The sequence below is a fragment of the Mus musculus genome, chromosome 11, assembly GCF_000001635.26.
Source record: "Mus musculus strain C57BL/6J chromosome 11, GRCm38.p6 C57BL/6J".
Taxonomy (NCBI): domain Eukaryota; kingdom Metazoa; phylum Chordata; class Mammalia; order Rodentia; family Muridae; genus Mus; species Mus musculus.
Window position 1 is genome coordinate 106,610,092 of NC_000077.6, and position 6,000 is coordinate 106,616,091.

General features: G+C 50.5%; 1 protein-coding gene across 4 annotated transcripts in view; it reads right to left on the reverse strand.

Annotated features, from left to right (window-relative positions):
* The window catches only part of Tex2 (testis expressed gene 2), a 111,295-nt gene extending 107,953 nt beyond the window's left edge, over positions 1-3,342 (reverse strand). The window contains exon 1 of one of the 4 annotated variants that reach the window (NM_198292.3): positions 2,767-2,839. The gene's annotated coding sequence lies outside the window, so the exon portion shown is untranslated. Of the gene's footprint in view, positions 1-2,746; positions 2,928-3,123 lie in introns of those variants that run through there. The other 3 variants (XM_006533145.2, XM_006533146.4, XM_006533148.4) reach the window with 3 other exon arrangements.
* Positions 3,343-6,000: the final 2,658 nt, after the last annotated feature.

Sequence of the window (6,000 nt, forward strand, 5' to 3'; positions counted from 1 at the left end):
TCATATGGACGCTGCCCTAAGTTAACTCTCGCAAACTCCACTTGGCTCCAGGAAAAGCAAAGCCGTACAGTACAATGGGAAAAGCAGGTCTTGGGTTCAAAAAGACCTACGACTTGAAAAAACACCTTTATTCAGCAGTGGCGCACAACTTTAATCCCAGCACTTGGGAGGCAGGGGCAAGTGGATCTCTGAGCTGAAGGCCAGCCTGGCCTACAGAGAGAGTTTCAGGACACTGTGTCAAAAAAAAAAAAAAAAAAAAGAAAAGAAAAGAAAAGGAAAGGAAAGGAAAGACAAGACAAGACAAGACAAGACAAGACCAAAGCCCCACCTCTTCAGCTCCAGTCAGCTTCTGCTCTGGGAGAGAATCAAAGAATCCAAAACCCCTGTGACCTCAACAAGCCCTAAGTGGGACTCTTAGAAGATACTAAGGGTCAAACCGGAGACAGAATTCCTTGAAGGAAAAAAGGAAAAGGATGGAAAGAAAACCTTGAGGGCAGCATTCTGCAATGATCTTCCTAATTTGTGAATTAATGAACTCGTAAGAAAAAGGGAAAGACAAGACGCCTAACATCAAGACACTGGCCAACAAACATAAAGATGAATATAATTTTGTATTGAACCTGACACAGAAACTGGCCTTTGAAGATTCAGTTTGCTATCAAAGTAATCTGAGGCAGAAAGATTTCTCCCTCTCTGTTTTTATTGAGTAACATTCTGTATATTTCTCTCTTCCTACTTCAAGGGCCTCAGAAAACAAGAGCTTTTGACTTTGATGGAACTCCTTCCTCCTCCTCCACCCCTACCACAGCCACAAAGCCTAGCAGATTCTAGCACATCACAGACTCTCAATAAAAAGTTATCAAATAAATATTTTTGACTCTGGGCAATGTCTTTGTTCATAAAATCCTACAGTTAGTCTTAGTGTCATCAGGCTGAGGAGATGGCTCAATTGGTAGCGGGCTTGCCTACCACACATGAAGCCCTGGCTTTGATTCCAACACCACACAAACCTGGTGTGGAGACGCAGGACAGAAACCCTAGCGCTCAGGAACTGGCAGCAAAAGGATCAGACATTCAATGTCTATCTCAGCTAGGAACAAGGCCAACCTGGGATATGAGAGACCTTTTCTCAAAATACATACATACATACATACATACATACATACATAATACACACATACTACATACACACACATAGGAGGTTGGGGGCAGCCTAACCTTTGCTGCCTTTCCTAGAAGCAGTCTAAGAACATAACCTCTAATCACATACAGTGGTCTAGCATCGGCTAGTGGTCTAGCATCGGCTACAGCTCTCACTTCTCGCCACTCAGCCCAAACTGTCCTTCCTCGCCTATCCTTTACTACCTGTCAGTGAACTTCATCACCTCCACGTTCTAATCTGAATCTCCTTGCTCATCTCCTTTCCTGAAGACACACGTACAAGGATGTGCAGTCCCCCAGAGCCCTCCTCTATCCCTCTCCAAGCCTTCATGTCCCCTCCCTGGGAGCCCAAGGAGCAAAGATCAGCCACACTCTGGCTTCATTCTCGTAGCCTGAAGACATTTATCTGTTTGGAAGACTCTGAAAAGATACTGAAACCATTTAAGGGTTGGGAAAAGCTAACAGAAACGTTTCTCACCGGCCAATAAATCCAGACCCTTCAAACTCCCTTCCCCAAGCGCCAGAGATCACTTGTCCCTCAGTTTCCCTTGTTATTTTCCACATACAATTCACTTTCTCTTTGGATTTAATCTAGCTCCTGAAAAGACAATTCCTCTCAATTGAGCAATGGTGTCAAGACATTTGGACCTCACACCGGAACAGGACACAACCTGTGTCTTCAGGTTGTCACACTTTTCCTTTAACTCTAAAAAAATATGTCCTCCTCATCTATGAAATCTAATGACAAAGTAAGTACTCCTTAGCTCTAAGGGGAAAAAAAAGAGCGAGGGTGTTTAACAGACTTTGCCCTTAAATTTGATGCCGTGTAACCATAACAACTGATGGTTTAGGTAACCATCAACCCACTGAGGGGCTAAGTTTTCCAAAAATCGTTTTTCAGTGGGGGAAAAACTCCCTTGCACCAACTCCCGCGCGTAGAGTCGGCACTCCGGAGTGGCATGTGGTGCAATGGAGCCGGCAGCTCCTGTCCCTGCATCGGTCCCCCGGTCTCCACCACCGTCATCTCCATGCTCCCAGCGGGGCAGCTAGCGTTAGGCCTCAGCCCAATGTCACTTGTTAACCTTCCGATCTCCCCGGTTTTTGGTACGCCGCCACCTCCCTTTGAAAGCACACAAGCCACCCCTCGGTCCCCGGTGTCCGCCAGGAGTTGGGAGAAAAACAAGCGAGGCGCCGACAGCCACTGACAGATTCGCGCAAAAGTAACCGCGCTCCTCCATTCCCAAGCTTCTCCCACGGTGGCCCAGGGGGCGGAGGACGGCAAGGGCCCCACGCACAGAGGTGACAAGTGTTTTCCTTCAACGAGCGTGTGAATGCTGCTTTCCCGGACCCACACCGAGCCGCGGACGCTAGGCTGGGACCTGACGGCTTGCACCTCCCGCCCCGGGGCGACTCCGCCCTGCCCGGCCCCCAAGCAGGGAAGGTCTCTCCCGGGGCCACCCATGCCGGCGTCCCGAGCCCTGGTAGTGTGGAAGGGACCGAGCCCCGCTGCGCCAACGGCTGCGGGAGCTGCCGGTGTCCCGTAGCCGGGCCACCCAGTCAGGGCCTGCTCCGCCCGTCGCCCCACCTGGCCCGGAGCGCGCTCACCCCGGATCCGCTGGCTGCCTCATCCTACTACACCGGCGCCCGTACTTGGCGGCCGCCGCGGCTCCTGCTCCAGCTCCAGCTCCGGCTCTGGCTGGGGCCGCCGTGCTGCTGCCCGCCCGCCCCCGGGCACCGGCCGTCCCGCCCCGCCGGCGGACCCGCCCCGCGGCCGCGGCCCCCACCGCCCAACCACAGGGCGGAGGGGGCGGGGCCAGCCGCGCACCAGACATGACCAATCCAGCCAGTGCCGCGCGCCCGCGACGGGCCTGGAGGATCGGCCAGCGATCGGTCAGGGCTGTTAAAGGGGCTGCGGCGCTGCGGACTGGAAAGAAGGGGAGGCCGCGAAAAACTGCGGGTTACCTGGCAGAATCCCAGTGGGAGGAGCGAGCGTTGCACTCTCCCAATTGAAACTGAGGCGCTTTCCCCAGCTCTTTGCATTTCTTAATTTCCTCTTCCTGCAATTTAGCAACAAGTGCCTCCAAGCCGTGAGGGAAACTGTCTGGCTAGGCAGATTCTTAGGAACAGAGGTCTTAGGAGGACGTCGGACTTTATCAATCCCTGCTAGTTCCAGAAACTGGATGTCTGAGCTCCTCCTCCACACCTGACCGTAACAACCAATCGCAAACTGATTAGTAGAATTAGCGCCTAGAATTCGTGTGACGTAAATATATCATATATTATGATCTTGGGTTTTTTTTTAATACAGGGTCTCCTGTAGACTAGGCTGTTTTCAGAATTGATATGTAGCTGAAGATAGCCTTGAACTCTTAGCCTCCTGCCTCTGCCTCTACCGCTATGACTATAGGCATACACCACTACACCTGGATAACATAAGTTTACCTTAGAGGGATCGTGTCTAGGGCCCAGATAAAGGAAGGTGACTTTTAAAAATGAGTTCTCGCTTAAAATGTGCTTGGAATGGTGGAGGCTATTTTTACACCCATCAGTTCCTTACAGGGTAAAGGGAGGGGTGGAGGGGGCAGAGGGTAGGCAGGTCCCGCAGGTCCCTCATAGCACAGGGGCAGGTTGTGAGAGTGTCTTTGCTTATCAACTTTGCCTTCTAAATGAGTGGGTCCCAAACTTCAGCATCAGCCCATCCCAGAGGACTCTAGCATGTCTCAACTTTGCAATGACTGGGTCTGGGCCGTTTATTTTTCAACATTCTTTCCCCAGGAGATTCCAGTAGGGGGCGCTCTGGGGGGGCATGCTTTTTTTTTTTTTTTTTGGTTTTTCAAGACAGGGTTTCTCTGTGTAGCCCTGGCTGTCCTGGAACGCACTCTGTAGACCAGGCTGGCCTCAAACTCAGAAATCCGCCTGCCTCTGCCTCCCAAGTGCTGGGATTAAAGGCGTGCGCCACCACGCCCGGCTAGGGGCCATACTCTTTCGAGTCTCTCATTGCTGTGAAATTAAAACTCAACCGGCGGAAAATAAAGCTAGATTCCTCTGTACAATCAAAATCCATGATATGTTTGGGAGACTTGCTAGTCAGTAAACCTAGAGACCAAAAAGGAGCTCAGACTGGCCCCCTGCATGTGACACAGCACGAACTGAATGTTGACGGGCTCTAGACGCAACAGATGACAGCTGGAACTCCTCCAAGAGGAAAGGCAAGGCTGTGACCTAGCACATAAGGAAGTCAGTCTTGTTCTCTGACCAGTGAGATAATGCATAAGCATTTAATGGCAAACACACCCTCCCATGGCCCGCACTAGGACCAGTCAACCCCAGAAGGACACCCTGCCCCTCTGAGACCACATTCCAATGTCATCATCCAGTCCTACTGCCTACCCTCCTGGCTGAATTCAACTTCTAGTCCTAGTGTCCCAGACACCTGTGTGACCCAGAAGTCTTTGCCCTGGATTTGGAGGCCAGCCCTTGTATTAGTCAAGTTTCACTGGGAGAATAGAATGGATGTCAGAGATACAGAAAACAATGGGGATTTATCAGATTGGCTTACACAATACAGTCAGAGAAGCTCAGGCCATGAGGTTGGATGAATCAGTAGGCCCTGTCTTTCATCAAAGGGCTGAGGGATTCTCGGTGAGAAACTGGTCTTCAGTCCGTGTTGAAAATTCAAAGACATTGGGTCCTGATGTCGGTGAAGGATCCCAGCAGCAGAAAGAGCATTCACCATCAAGAGGCCAAGACAGGCAGGCAAACCGCATAAACTATTCCCTCAGACCCCCTCCGATCTCAGCCTCTGCAGAAGGTTCCCCACAATCTAATCAAGAAGATCCCTCAGGGACTGGAGAGATGGCTCAGCGGTTAAGAGCGCTGACTGCTCTTCCAAAGGTCCTGAGTTCAAAACCCAGCAACCACATGGTGGCTCACAACCATCTGTAACAAGATCTGATGCCCTCTTCTAGGGTGTCTGAAGACAGCTACAGTGTACTTGCATATAATAATAAATAAATCTTTAAGAAGAAGAAGAAGAAGAAGAAGAAGAAGAAGAAGAAGAAGAAGAAGTTCCCTCATAGGTGTGCACAGAAGCACTCCTGGTTGGTTCTAGAAGGAACCAATCAACTGCTGAATGTAATGCTCTCTCTTGGAACTTGGAATCTCAGCACCAGGGAAGCTGAGGCAGAAGCTTACCCAAGAGTTTGAGGCCAGCTGGGTTGTATATCCAAACCCAGAAGAGAGTAGCAGGGAGACGAGAGGAGAGGGAGAAAAAAGGGGGTGGGAGAAAATCGTTGTCTCGAGAAATGAGGAATCTAATCAGAAGTACCTGTGTGGCGGGGCCAAGGTCCCACCATCTTGTGTGTCCTGCAGGCATCTAAGGTCTGGCGCAGAGCTGACAGCCCACCCCCCCAAGCCCACTTACATTCCCTTTTATGAATAAGTCTCTTAGAAAATTACCAAACTCCACCACAGGGACTTGAGGTCAAGGCGCCCTGGCTAACTGACACTTTTGCTTCTGTTAAGCTGTTAGCTTGCTCCACTTCCTCCTGCAGCTGCCAACGGGGATATGCATTTGGATTTTGGGTTTTTGTTTTGTTTTGTTTTTCCATTAAAAGCTCCCTGCCAAAGGCAGTCAGGGCTGCTCTGTGAGATCTGTTCTCTCCAGGCAGTTGCTGGTTGGCTTTACATTCTTAAATTCCAACTCTGATTTTGTCAAGTGGTCCTTGGGGTCTTTGCTCCACGACACCCAGAACTGCATGGCAAGCATGGGTTTCAGTGGTGACACGGCTTGAAGCTCTTCTTGGCCACTTGTCCCAAGCCATCATCTTAGAAGAAAAA